General features: G+C 41.0%; 1 pseudogene; it reads left to right on the top strand.

Annotated features, from left to right (window-relative positions):
• The window catches only part of LOC115512953, a 60,958-nt pseudogene that overhangs the window by 35,540 nt on the left and 11,230 nt on the right, over positions 1–14,188 (top strand).

Raw genomic sequence — 14,188 nt, 5'->3', positions numbered from 1 at the left:
TACAAGGTAATTGCAACATTATTTTTTATGCTACATTCCCCCCTCCTCTTTTATTTGGTTGTTTAAAAATATTTTAGCCTATGAGTTTAGGCTTAAGCATTAATTAAAAGTGAGTACTGGTGGTGGCAGTAGAAATTGGTGATAAATCCTTAAGGAGAAAACACATCTCCAGAGTCACAAATGTTATCAACATGGAGTCTCTGGGTCTTGCTCACGTTAAGGAAGCTGAAAAAAATTCCTTAATCAGTAATTCAAAATATTTTTTAGTTTATATTTACACCAACCCTGTGAATGTGATATAATTATTTGCACATTAAAAATGAGGAGAATGAGATCCAAGGAGGTTAAATACCTCATCCAAAGACACAAAGCTAAGAGCTAAAAGCCAGCATTTAAAACTAGATACCTCTAGGGGCACCTGGGCAGCTCAGTTGGTTGGTTGACTGTCCAACTTTGGCTCATGTCATCATCTTGCAGTTCCTGGGTTTGAACCCCACATTGGGCTCTGTGCTGACAACTCTGAGCCTGGAGCCTGCTTCAGATACTGTGTCTCCCTCTCTCTCTGCCCTGCCCCTGCTTGCATTCTGTCTCTCTGTCTCTCTCTGTCTCTGTCTCTCTCTCAAAAACAAACATAAAATAAAATTAAAATAAAATAAAATAAAATAAAAACCAGATATCTCTCAACTAGCCTACCAGCTAGAACTAAAGATTTGGGCTCACAATCTTGGCACAGTGTCACATCAATGATGGAATTTCCAAATGAAGGGAAATTCACCCTAAAGAGGGATGGAGAGAGAGGAATGGGCTAATGACAAAGTTCCACAATGGGGCTGGCTTGGGTGGGGTTAAGGATGAGACTAATAATATCAAAATGCCTTTCTCTTCTTGACACAATCCACAATAAAAAAAAAAAAAAGTGAAAGAGTAGCGTCTGACTAAACAAGTAAAATTTAGACCGAATCTTCTGGAAACATCTCAATTACCAGAGCTTACTACAGGCAAAACTAAGACAAAAAAGAGATCCTCAACTTTATGATAATAAAATTACCAGATCCATTCTCTTGGAAATTCTGCATTTCCTATTATTTCTTTCTCCTCTTCCCCATTACTCCAAATTAAAATTAAGTTAAGGCTAAAACTCAGTTTAGAAAGTCACCAGAATTCATCTCTACTTGATTTATCTGACTGAAATTGATTGACTGAATTTGGCCCTAGTTCTCTCTCTCTCTTTTTTTTAATGTTTATTTATTTATTTTTGACAGAGACAAAGCATGTGAGCGGGTAGAGGGGTAGAGAGAGGCAGAGAGAATCCCAAGCAGGCTCCTTGCTGTCTGCCCAGAGCCCCCTGAGGGGCTCTAACCCATGAACCGTGAGATCATGACCTGAACCAAAACCAAGAGTTGGATGCTTAACTGACTGAGCCACTCAGGTGCCCTTGGTTCTAATTCTCTCTTATTTAATGAACTCATTTAACAAAATTTATTGAAGACATACTATCTCCCAAGCATTTTTTATAGGCATGCAAGACATAAGACACAATCCTCACCCCCAAGGAGCTTATAGTACAGTTACGTCATCTCAAAAAAAGTTACCAAAATGTCCTCAGCCTTGATTTGTTCATCTGTTAGTCAAAACAACTGTCATCCTTTTTTGAGAAACTAAATATTCCCGTATGTGTCAAGGCAACCTGTGCTGCATTGCAGAATGAAAAGTAACCTATGAGGAAATTATTTTTACTTTTATCCACTGCTTCATTTAACAGTCAATAAGCTAAACCCAAACTGTATGGATGAATTAGACAATTTTCTGCCAAATGCTCTGCATTCCTGTGAGGCAACTAGCAATATGAAATCACCTCCTCTTTTTTAAGGACTGGGGAAGCAGAAGTACAAGAAGGGGCATTGTTTTGCACATTCATATTTGTCTATAAGTAACAGGGACCCAGAAAAGAGTAATTCCAATAAGGTAGAGGTGTATTTCTCTGTCACGTATGAGAAGCTGGAGGTAGATTAAGTCCAAGACCCATACCATAGTTCCAAAGTTGTTTGGATGGGACCAAGTTCCTTCCTACTTACAGTTCCTCCAAAACCCCGGATATAGTCTTTGTCCACTTGGTCCAAGAGAGTTGCCATATTTCTAGCCATCACATTCATTTCCAAGTATCAGGATAGACAAAGAGAGTTGGAAAAGCATGCTCTCTTCCACATGATCCATCTACTTGCTGACCTTTGGTCAAAACTGAGATGACCATTCTTAGCTGCAAAGGACATCAGGAAATGTCGTCTTTAGTCAGGGAACAGTGTCCCTAGCTAAAGGTCAAATTTACTGTGAGAAATTATGGAAGTTAGAGGGAAAGATTAAAACAAATATTTGGAAGGCAACTAGCAGTCTCCACCACAGGCAATATCAGAAAGTCCATTGATAAATATTCATTGACACCTTCAGGCAGGCTTCCTTTCCTGAGAGTTACGATCTTCTACTGCCTAGGATAACCCCAGTTCCCAGCCAGTGGTTTTCCAACTTTAGCAGGCATCTGAATCACCTGGAGGACTTATTAAGACACAGGCTGCTGAGACCCAGCCCGAGTTTCTTATTCAGTAAGTCTGATGTGGGGCCAGATAATTTGCATTGGTGATGCTGATGCTGCTGGTCTGGAAACCAGACTTGGGAATTACCACTCTAGGCAAATGTACAAGCAGAAACAAACAGGAAAAGGGGGAAAGCAAGAGATAATGAGTATTAATAAGGAGCGAGCAATTGAAAGGAGAACTGGTAAATAATAATAACAGCAAGCCATGAAGATGGGAATAGGTCAGCACCTCTAACTCATCTACTGAGCCTCAGAAGGGTTCCAGTGTTCCAGGACATTTGAGCACATAACATATCCCGGATGTTGTTGCTCAAGAGATCTTCGGTGTGACTGCCCTGACCTGTTCAACCTGCCTATTTTAGCAGAGGCCACACTTTATTGCTCCAAATTGTTGAAATCTGATTTCTTCCTTACTTCTGACACATCATCTTCAGCTCCATTGGAATTGCTGTCCTATGACCTTCCTGGGATATTTAAGTCAAGTCTTGCCTGGAAGGGTAGAAGGCGAACACCAAAATAGCCATAATCGGATTCCCCCTCCCGCAATCTCAGGAATCAGTCACTGGGGAGCTCCTACTTTCCGTATCATCTCTCCAGAGCCCACTGATAATGACCTTGTCCATTTGAGGGGGTCCCAGAAATACTGAGCCAGAAACTTCTAGTCACTGATCAGGAAGGACAATGACATTCTCTGGTTGGGTGGGGAACCCTACTTCATCACCCGAGACTTGTTTTTCTATTTGTTTTGCATATTTTCTTCCGCAGAACGTAATTTCACTCATGGCTACATACACATACATCTGATGAGACTTTACCTCGTACGTGCTATTTATAGGCTGTAGTTCCTTGTATATCCTCTCTCCTCTAGCCAATGCGAGCACCTGAAGCCTCAGCATAGTGGCTGTTGATAGGCAATCTGTAAGTGGTGAATGGTGGACCTTGAGCCTGCGGTTTTTCCACACGCAGTTTGTCCATGGGGCTTTGAGATTCTCTGCTGGCTGCGCCATCAGAAGCTCCAGGCCTTATCTCCACGTGTGAGCATCACCAGTTTGTGGTCTCATTCACCCCCTCCCTCATCTGAGAAAAGATCGTGCTCAACACCCTGGGCACACAACTTCTGAAGAGTGCCAGATGCTAATGCAGGCCTTTGGCTGGGAGAGATAAAGAAAGGCCGAGTGTATATTCCCAAATATTTTCTGTGCAAGAGTAGCAGGTGCCTGCAAACTACCAAAGGGATCCCAAAGCCAGTAGCAGTAATCTCAGGATTGGTCCTGACTCATCAGGTCACTGAGAAGTTGGTTTACACTGTTGCTCTCGTGCGTGTGTGTGTGTGTGTGTGTGTGTGTTGCAAATAGAGTATAGAGTTATGTTCACCATCTCTATTCCCTCTCTGACTGATCTTGCTATGAATCATCAGCTCCCTCAGGGCCATCACGTTGAAAAACCTCTAGAAATGATTTATTGAGAGATCTTTGAGTGAGGTATAGGAAATCAGAAAAGTATTAATACTTGAAAAAATGTTGCTTCTTCCTTATTCTTTGCCGTTACTCAATTTGGCATTAGAAACCTGAAGCTGAGCCAGAAAGCAAAAACATATGAGGTTTTAAAGTCACCCATACCTCAGGTGCCGGGCTGTCTATGGAAAATAAAATTGATCTGTTGTAAAGACTTGATGGGGCCTAGGAAGATAGTTCCCTGGGCTCTGTTCATCTGCCCTAATCAGCTGCATTTTTTTTTTCAGTCTCATTTAACTTTTCTTGCCACAGGGATAAAATGAGTGAGAACAATGAAAAGCAAAGGCGTGATGAAGGGGTAGAAGAAATTAAGGGGCTCCTGAGTGAATAGGTAATTTGATTCACTGTTTACATTGCTGGTGGAGATATTTAAACAGTTGACCTGCGGATGACCCTTTAAATTGAGATTTCAGAGAAAATTTTAAAACCAAATAAACTTTGGAGTAATGAAGACTATTTTCTAGACACTAAACTCATCCAGGTGGTCAGATTAAGAAGAGTTGAGCAAGGGTCATTACTGGGGAGGGATCTGAAAAGACAGTTTTTCTTTTACCTGCTCAAAAGCTGTTTCTTAGGAAGCATCAAAAATTTATCTCAACCTATTATGTGCAAAGCATTATGGTGGGCAATTAAAATATAGCTGGGAGACAGTAGAGAGCACACAGAAAGGTATTATACCTTTGTATGTTCCAAGCACACACGATTATAACCTAAGATGTTGGAGGGGGGAGAAGTGAACACAAGATATGGGGTTCAAGAAAGATTTCACCTAGTAAGCGACACTCTGTTAGGGTCTTGTGTGACATGTGAAATGTGGAGACATAGAAGGGAGGCAGTTGTTAGTCAAGGGAAAGGAAAAGGCATTGAATTTCAGTTAAGAGAAGAGAGAAGGCGCTAGAGATTATTGTGTTAATAGCTGATTAGCAAAGCAATGAGCAGGGACTCCTGGGTGGCTCAGTCTGTTAAGTGTCAGACTCTTGATTTCAGCTCAGGTCATGACCTCAAGGTTTGTGAGTTTGAGCCCTGTGTCGGGCTCTGGGCTGACAGCATGGATCCTGCTTGGAATTCTCTCTGTCTCTCTCTCTGCCCCTCTCTCTGCCCCTCCACTGCTCTCTCTCTCTCTCTTTCTCAAAAATAAATAAATAAATAAATAAACAAACATTAGAAAAAATAGGGGCACCTGGGTGGCTCAGTCAGTTAAGCATTGGGTTCTTGACTTTGGCTCAGGTCATAACCTCAAGGTTCATGAGTCTGAGCCCCACATTGGGCTCCATGCTGACTGTGCGAAGCCTGCCTGAGATTCTCTCTCTCTCCCTCTCTCTCTTTCCCTCCACCACGCATGCTATCTTTCTCTCTCAAAATAAATAAATAAACTTTAAAAAAGAGTAATGAGCAAAATCCCATGGAGAAATTTTGGCAAAGATGGTAACGTAAATGAAGGTTCACGAAACTTCCTCCCGTATACTGCCCCCCAAAACCAAAAAGAAGCAAAGTAGAGAAAAATACTTTATTACTGCTACACCAAAGAAATGATCCCTACTTTATATTATGAAGCCCTGAGAAATATGTGTTAGATACAATCTGGTCCAAATTGAAATGAATCATCAGAGGCTGACAACCCACCCCCTTGGGTGTTGACAAGATCTCTCTTGCCAAGAGATCTATGAAGTGTTGTGGGAAGATGAGGAGATTCTGTATAATATTTTTTTATTTTTTATTTTATTTTTTAAATGTTTATTTAATTTGGGAGAGAAAGAAAGCATGAGCAGGGGAGGGAAAGAGAGTGGGGAGAGAGAGAATCCCAAGCAAGCTCCATGTTGCTAGCACAGAGCCTGAAACGGGGCTTCAACTCACAACCCAGAAGATCATGACCTGAGCCAAAATCAAGAGTTGGATGTTTAACCAACTGAGACACCCAGGCGCCCCTATAATAATTTTGTAAAGTCTCGAACCCCCAATTTATTAAAACGAAGATTGAACTGGCCATAGGCAAAAAACTAAACACACAGATTTTCTTTTCTGACTGAGGTCAAATGTACCCTATAAACGCCAACAGTTAGGTTAGAAGATTGCACAATCATACCAGATGTTTTTCTCTCTAACATGACTTTGTAGACTGACTCTGCAACCCAGACAAGCCTTCTAATATGGATAAATACAGTTTGAAGCAAAAACAACCCTGGGAAAGTTATTCAGATACTACAGACCGAATTTATACACCAAGCTCTTTAGCTGCCCATGGTTTGATTTCCTCACCCATGGACTCCTGAACGGCTAAACCTATCATTTCAAGCCAACACACAGGACCCCAGCTTAAATATAAAGGGAAGGTTAAAATAGTGTGCTAGTACACTGAAAATGGAAACAAGAGAAACTCACTTTAGTTGGGCAAATAGCAAGGCCAGAAATTTCTCACATTAAAAAATGTTGACCAGTAAAACGAATCAAACTAGCAAACACAAGACCCATGTAACAATCCCGCGGTGGTAAATGCACACCCCAGAAATGAAAATGAAATTAATAAGAAACTGTAAGAAAAATACAGACTGCATCACACTTTCAAGGAAAAGGAAAATAAACTATGTAACAAATTAAAAGGGAGATGATTAGTAGATTCAGTTTTTTAAAGAGAGAGTTATTAGAAATAATAAAAGGTAATATGATAATGCCATTACATTTAAATAGCATAAGATCCAGGAAAGGTAGGAATTAATAATACAGCAATGGAATCAAGGATATGGAGGGTAGGCCTGCAAAACAAAACAAAACAAAACAAAAACAAAAACACCTAAACTATAGAGGAAAATCACAAAACACTATAAAACAGAAATATATGTGGAGAATAGACAGAAAATAATCATGCAAGTGACAAGTGGACTTGAAGAGGTCAACAGAAGAAATGGGACAATCAAAGACATAGCAGAAGAAAACATCCCTGGAGTTTATGAAGATTTCAATCTACAGACTGAAAGAATTTACCGTAATTTATTGAAATTTTCACTAAGCTTCAAGACATGTCCTAAAGAATCTTTCGCATTTCAAAAATAAAGGAAAAAAAAGCTACAAGGAATGAGGCAAAAATAACTTACAAAGGAAAACAATCAGACTGACCTCAAAGCCAAACCTCAAAAACAAAATATTCCAGAAGGAAACGGTACAATATCTGTAGAGTTTTAAAGCGGTGGGAGAATGGAAACCAAGAATTTTTATATGCAGCCAAATTTCTATTCATGGGAGTTGACAACAGAAAGAAAAACCCAAAGACTGAAGCATAGCACTTCCTGAGAAACCTTCCTGAGGAAAGAGTCTAACCAATTAAGAGACTAATCAAAATAAAGAGGTCATGAATAAAGAATATTTGGGAAAAGCTAATGCTGGACATCTAATGTATGGAAACACCAGTTGGGCTCAAGTAATTTTGCCAGATATATTGAAGGAGAAGACTGGGTATCTAATTCTTCAAAGACATGATATGTAAGAGAATATAATAACTGAAATATAATTTAATAATTTAATGTAGCAATAATAATTTTGCTAAGAGAACCACACAGGAATATAATGACAAAACCCAGACAACAAAGTCTAAAAGGTTGAATTTCTGCACCTTTAATAGGGAAAATATCAATGTTATTCACTGTCTCAATTCCATTAGAAGTTTGGGCACATTAGTTAAACACATCAAATATTCACAACCAGAAGAAAGAGCATACAGTCCTTAAAAAAAAAAAAAGACCCAACAAGGATCATGAATATATAGCAAAAGATACACAAGCAAATGCAAATCATGGGAACTGTAAATATACTTTTTAATAGGCAAGCAGGAGGGAATAGCACAACATAGAAAAGAGAAGAGAGCAGAAACATAAGATAACAGAATAATATCAAACATATATTTTATAAGCCTAAATGTAAACTGATAATTTACTTATTCAAAGAAAAATTCCCAGATTGGGGTTAAAAAAAGACATAACTTCAGTCTACAAAACACATGCCAAGAAAACAGGTATTTATTAAGGCTGAAACCAAAATGATGTGCAAATACATCACAGATAAGTGAAAAGTGAAACAAAACCATATACAACTAAAACAGGAGGAACCAGAGGTTCAAGAGTTACATCTTGCAAAGCAGAATTCAAAATTCAAGGATTAGGGGCACCTGGGTGGCTTCAGCGGTTAAGCGTCTGACTCTTGACTTTGGCTCAGGCCATGATCTCATGGTTCGGTTTGCAAGACTGAGCCCCATATTGGGCTCTGTGCTGAGAGTGGAGCCTGCTTGGAATTCTCTCTCTCCCCCTCTGTCTGACCCTCCTCTGCTCACATGCATCCATGTGCTCTCTCAAAATAGACATTTTTAAAAAAACCCACAAAATCCAAGGATTAAATAGGACAGAGAGATTCCTATTTCAACGATGAAGACATGACACAATGCATGTGTATCAGTCTTCTACTATGTGCATAAAATAAACTATATAAAATAAAAGTCTGTTTAAAAGGCAAGGAAAATTTTACTGAACCTCAATGGGAATGAGAACTTTAAATACTGTTTCAAGTCAAATATGAAAAACTAATGTTCTCCGGAGAATATACCTATTCTGAATGATATAATCAATAGAGTTATGATGTGTATCATTTCAAGTTCTATGTATCAAACTCCACATCTGATAAAAATATATACACTTGTTATGTGTAAACACTCCGTTTTTTAAAAAGCTGATTATATAAAATGTGAAGAAAATTCTAATTAAATGCCAAAGAACTCCACACCCTCTTTGACCACAAGGCTCCAAGAAGAGAAATAACACAGGTACAAATAATTCACAAACTGAAATATTTTAACTCTAATAAAAACGTCAGGTCAAATAGAATGTCAATATCTTAATTAAAACATTAAATAACAATAAAGGAAACTTTCGCATTTAAACTTACTGAACAGCCACAAAATTGTACTCAGAGAAAGATTTATATATATAGCCTTAAACAACACCATTACTTAACAAAAGCTGATATAAATAATTAGTATTTAATTCAAAAAGTTGTAAGAATAAGTAGGAAAATCTCAAGAAAATATATAAATGAAAAGCTCAATGAATTAGGGTTTTATAAGATCTATACAGCAAAGCAGATGAATCTACTAACTTGTCTATCAAGAAATTAAAAAGGCAAAGACAAATATACCATACTGGACAAGATAAAGGAGGTATATTCACAGATTTAATGGAAATTGGAAGACGTTTTGAAAAATGATACGACACTAGTAAAATTGAAAAATGGATGAAAATAAAGATTTTATTGAGAAATGTAAATTACACAAATTAGTTCAAGAAAGTAAGAACATTTAAATTGATTAATAACCCCTGGGGGAAAAAATCAAGAGTATTGCAAAAATGAAAATAATACACACACACCCTCAAAAAAAAAGACAGAGCTCAGACAGTTCCAAATGTGATTCATAGGAGCTCAGTAGTTTTTGAATGAAAATAGCTAATTCTGAAAAAAAAAAAAAAATGAGGATTCTTTCTAATGTTTTCCTGAGGCTGTAGCACTGGGAATAGCCTGGACTCGTGGCCAGCTAAATCAGAAATAAATTTTAAAACCTTTATTTTTCTAGGCAGTATCAGGAGCCAAGAGAAGGTGGACAGTTAAATAAAACATCAGTTCACACCTATTAAAAGCAGTAGAGGCAGGTTCCGTGCCAAATTGGCTTGGAGAAATAGTGTGGCAGGTATGCTTTTAATGAAGATCATTTCTCCACCTTCCTGTTTTAATTTGATTTCCCTGGCAGAGTTGTGCTTCTCTGGCTTGGAGGAAATCTGCTTAACTACCACCATCTCACTCGGGAGCCAGACAGAACTGGATTCCTTCAACACTAGTGCAGTTTGGCTTTTTTCTTCCACAGGGATAACAGCGTTGCCTCTACCAAAGCCCTGGAGAGCATCCAGCAGGAAGGGAGAGGCTGCCCCATTTGGCTAAGACAGGCCACACGATGTCAGTGGCAGAGGCTTTGCCCACTTTGAGCTAAATTATGAACTATGTCCTCTTCCCAGATTTGCAGCGGCTACATAAGACTCTCTTTGTAAAGTGCTCGGAAACTGCCAAGTGCCCCTTGCGCCAGGGGCACAGCTAAGGTCTGTAGCCTCTTTAGAGAAAGCTGGGCTGCCTGCATCCTTAGCCTCTGTGGCTCTCCGTATTCAACCACCCTTTCCTTATAGATTACATGAAAATTTCACATCCATTTCATTGCTTTCCAAATAGATTTAAACTGCATATCAGCCTGCAGACTGTCCCACAAGGCTTTAATCCAGGCAGACAAGTGTTTGCTGAGCATGTCTGTATTTGTTTTCCTATTGCTGCTGTAGCAAATTGCCACACACTTAATGACTTAAAACAACACACATTTTTTATCTTATACTTCAGGAAGTCAGAAGTCCAAAATGGACCTTATGGGCTGAAATTAAGGTGTCAACAAGCTGCATTCCTTCTGGAGGTCTAGAAAATCTGTTTCCTTGCCTTTCCCAGTTTCTTGAGGCACCTATATCCCTGGCTCCTGGCCTTTTCTTCCATCTTTAAAGCTCATTACTTCCATTGCCCCATCTTGTCTCCTGACTTCATCCCTTTGCCTCCCTCTTAGAATGACCCTTGCGATTACTTGGAACCAGCACAGATAAGCCAGGATAATCTCACCATCTCTAGATCTTTACCATAATTATAACCCACAAAGACCATCTGTCATGTAAGGCTCTAGGGAAGAGGACCGGGACACCAGTGGTGGCCACCCTTCTGTCTGCTTCAGTGTCCTGAGTGGGTAGTCCCCTTGGCCAGTATAATTCAACCAGGCAAATGCTGCCATGAGGTTGTCTGTGATTAAGATCTAGTGAAAGACCAAGAGGTGTAGCAAATGCTAAGACGTCAGGGGAGGGAGAGAACACCTTGTGTGGAAGCGCTGAGATGAGCAATCACAAAAGAAGAGCCAGCAAACTGGACTGGATCTGGAAGGATGGGGGAGAAGTTGGCTTCCTTGGGTCCCAGATGGAGCTTGATGCGAAGTCATCAGTTAAAAACATGAAATACCAGCACTTCCATTGCACTCCTTGAAGAGGCATCCCCAGACATACAAACACCAAGTAAATGGCTCTTGAGGGAGAAGGGAGTCAGAGTTCGTCTTTGGAGCCACCCCCTTCACTCCCATCTACACCCCTCATTAACTCCTCCGAGAAATAGGTCTTTATCCCTCAGAATTCACTGGAGGAAGCTGGGTCAGGGCATGCCCAAACAGAGCCTCTACTCCTCCTGGAAGAAGCCTCATCAATGCCTCTATTCCACAGGAAGGGGATGTGCTCTGATTTCCTCAGCTGGGACTCAGAATCCCTTTCTCGCTGAAACAGTGTTTATAATGAATGTAAGATACGTCTGGAAAGGACTTGAGTGGAAAGGACTTCAGAAAGCATCCAGTCCCACCTCCCTCAAAAAGCCAGCCGGTGGTGCAAGACTGGATGTTCCCATCTATGCCAAAGTGTGTGAAACCTCTGTTCTGCCCTTATTTTCGTGGACTTTTTAAAGTATACATAATTTTTAGTTTAGTTCAAGGCCATTTGAACTCTACCATTCATTCAACAAATATTTATCAGGCCAAGCACACTCCCAGTGATAGGTTTAAGAGGACGCGGCCAGGAGGAATGTGTTTCTCCCACTAGTAAATGCAGGCAAACCAAGCTTGTCCCTTAGCAAGCTGCCCCCCACACGGTTTCACTGATATGCAGTGACGCTGCTCCTCCTAAGCTCTAACTGAGATCGTCAATTCCCTGCAAGGTCATCATCTGACACATTAATTTTAATTCTATATCCCATGAAATCTTCCTCCAGATTTGCCTATCAACACCTACATCGATTCACTCTTGGATCCCGGATCACCCCTTCTAAGATTTTTTATATCAAAGCTCAGAGTTCAGACTGTGAGTGGACAAAAAAGACCAATGGACACCTGGACCACGGCCGCCTTGCTGTCAAGGACCAGCACGCCTTGAGCCCAGAACAATGCTGCTGCGTATACAGAAGAGAAAAAGCCAAGCATGATCTCATGCTTAGAGCATGTTTCCATGGTCTCATGGAGCTCATAGTACAGTTTAAGAGCTACAAATCAAATAATAATGCAAATGAACACATATAGTAATTCCACATTTTCATCAGTGTTATGAAGAAAGCGTGTGGTATGAGGTAGAATAGGCAGGCGGCATGGTTTTTATTGGAGTATCTGAATTGGCGGCATTGTTAGCTGAGGAATGAGTGTCGGTTAGGGGCTGGCCAAAAACCTACTGGGGTGGGATGGGGGGAAGAGGAACTCGCCTGGCAGAAGGAGTTGGTGCATATGTGAGGATCGTGTGGTAGGAAAGGGCTTGGGTGTTTAAAGACTTGAACAAGGACCAGCGTGACCCCTAGTAATGCATCTGCCAACCCTCTCATACTTCCTTCCAAAGGGGAATTCATTTATGTTTCTCAGCCCCACATGAAAGATCTGTTCTCTGCAGAGTTCCAAATAAACAGACGGCTTGTATAAACCATAAGGGTTCCTTTCTCATAATCTGCTTTCCTGGTTCACAAGCTCTACGGTCTCATGTGAACTTGCCATCAGAGGTAAAAGGCTCTTATCCTTTACATGAAAGACGGAAAACCAGCCGGAGTCTTAGCCCAGATCAGAGCTTCCCCCCACTGTGCTAGGCAATGAAACACCAGCCCTCACTTAGATGGGGTTTTGCATCACTCTATCCCTTCGTTGTCTGAAAGGTAGGGACCGGGGAACAGAGCACATGGGGAGAGCTGGTTCAAAGGCAGAGTTAGCCACGGCCAGGATAGGAGAGCCTCTAGGAGAGGAAGCAGAGAAGAAGGGGACAAGAAAGCTATACCAGCTATGTGTAAGCCCCTTTATATCTGCTTACCTCATTAAATCCCAGACAGTTTGCATTTCCACATTGATCCTTGTTTTACAGATCCAAGGGCCTAATGGTAAGAGTGAATGGGTAACTTACTTAAGCTCTCGGTTCATAAATTGTTGTGATTTTGAACCCAGGCCTGTTTCCAAAATTCTCACTCTTTCCATTACATTAGATACAGTGGATCCGGTCCACACCAAGTCACCATGCCCAAATCGGATTCGTTTCTGCTCCCTGGTAGTTCCTGACATGGTTGCTCTCTTCAGGTGGGGATAGCATATCAGGATAGATGCTTCTAGGCCTTGGTAGGTTTGTGTATCAGGAAGGTATCAGGACTACATGTCCAGGGAAAATTGTCCAAGTTAATGTGGGGTTTGGCTGCTGAATAGCCAGAGGCTTTAACCCTTAAAAGTAAGGGATGGAAGTTGTCAGGCAGAATCAAACTCACTGGCTGAGCAGGGAAGTTTCATTTCCCACAGGAACCAGGATCGGGTCATTCTGTTGACACACAGTGATGGTTAGGGGGTTATAGCCCCATGCTCGGCAAGCTTCTGGGGTAAGGTTCAACTGCGGACACTGTTTAGCCCTTCACTCTGGTGGACAAGATGCTCCCAGGGAAACACCAGGTCTGGGTTTCACTGCTTCAGAGGAAGGGATTTGTTCTATCCAGCCACTGGGCAGGGCCGCACAGATAGTGACTCCAACTGTGACCAACATCTGTATTTAGAATCAGTCATGTCTTTCTGTTTCCTCCTGCATAGGGCTCTATTTTCTAATCCAGGTACCGCTGCTCAGATATTGTGAGAAATACCTCCCCCAGCAAAGAGCTGAAGAGATTCACACAACAGAAGTACCTGTCCGGGTATGTGGGACCAGGGCAAACTGAGAGCTGCGTTGAGCCGCATTCATGGGCGGCATTCTGAAATGTCTGAGAAGTCCTCAAGTCTCCCCAGAAGGTGAAGGCCATTTCACATGAGTTCTCTTCGTCTTCATCCTCCCAGTTTGAAGAAAATACCCATTCTATCAAGGCGCTTTGATCATACTTCAGAACTTTCCGTGATGGTGGAAATACCTGTGCTGTCAAATATGGCAGCCGCTTAGCTACATATGGTGGTTGAACACTGGAAATGTAACTAGTGTGACTGAGGAAATGCCTTTTA

Source organism: Lynx canadensis, chromosome B1 (assembly GCF_007474595.2).
Source record: "Lynx canadensis isolate LIC74 chromosome B1, mLynCan4.pri.v2, whole genome shotgun sequence".
Taxonomy (NCBI): Eukaryota; Metazoa; Chordata; class Mammalia; order Carnivora; family Felidae; genus Lynx; species Lynx canadensis.
Note: the sequence above shows the minus strand (reverse complement) of the source record. Positions and strands in the feature narration are given on the sequence as shown.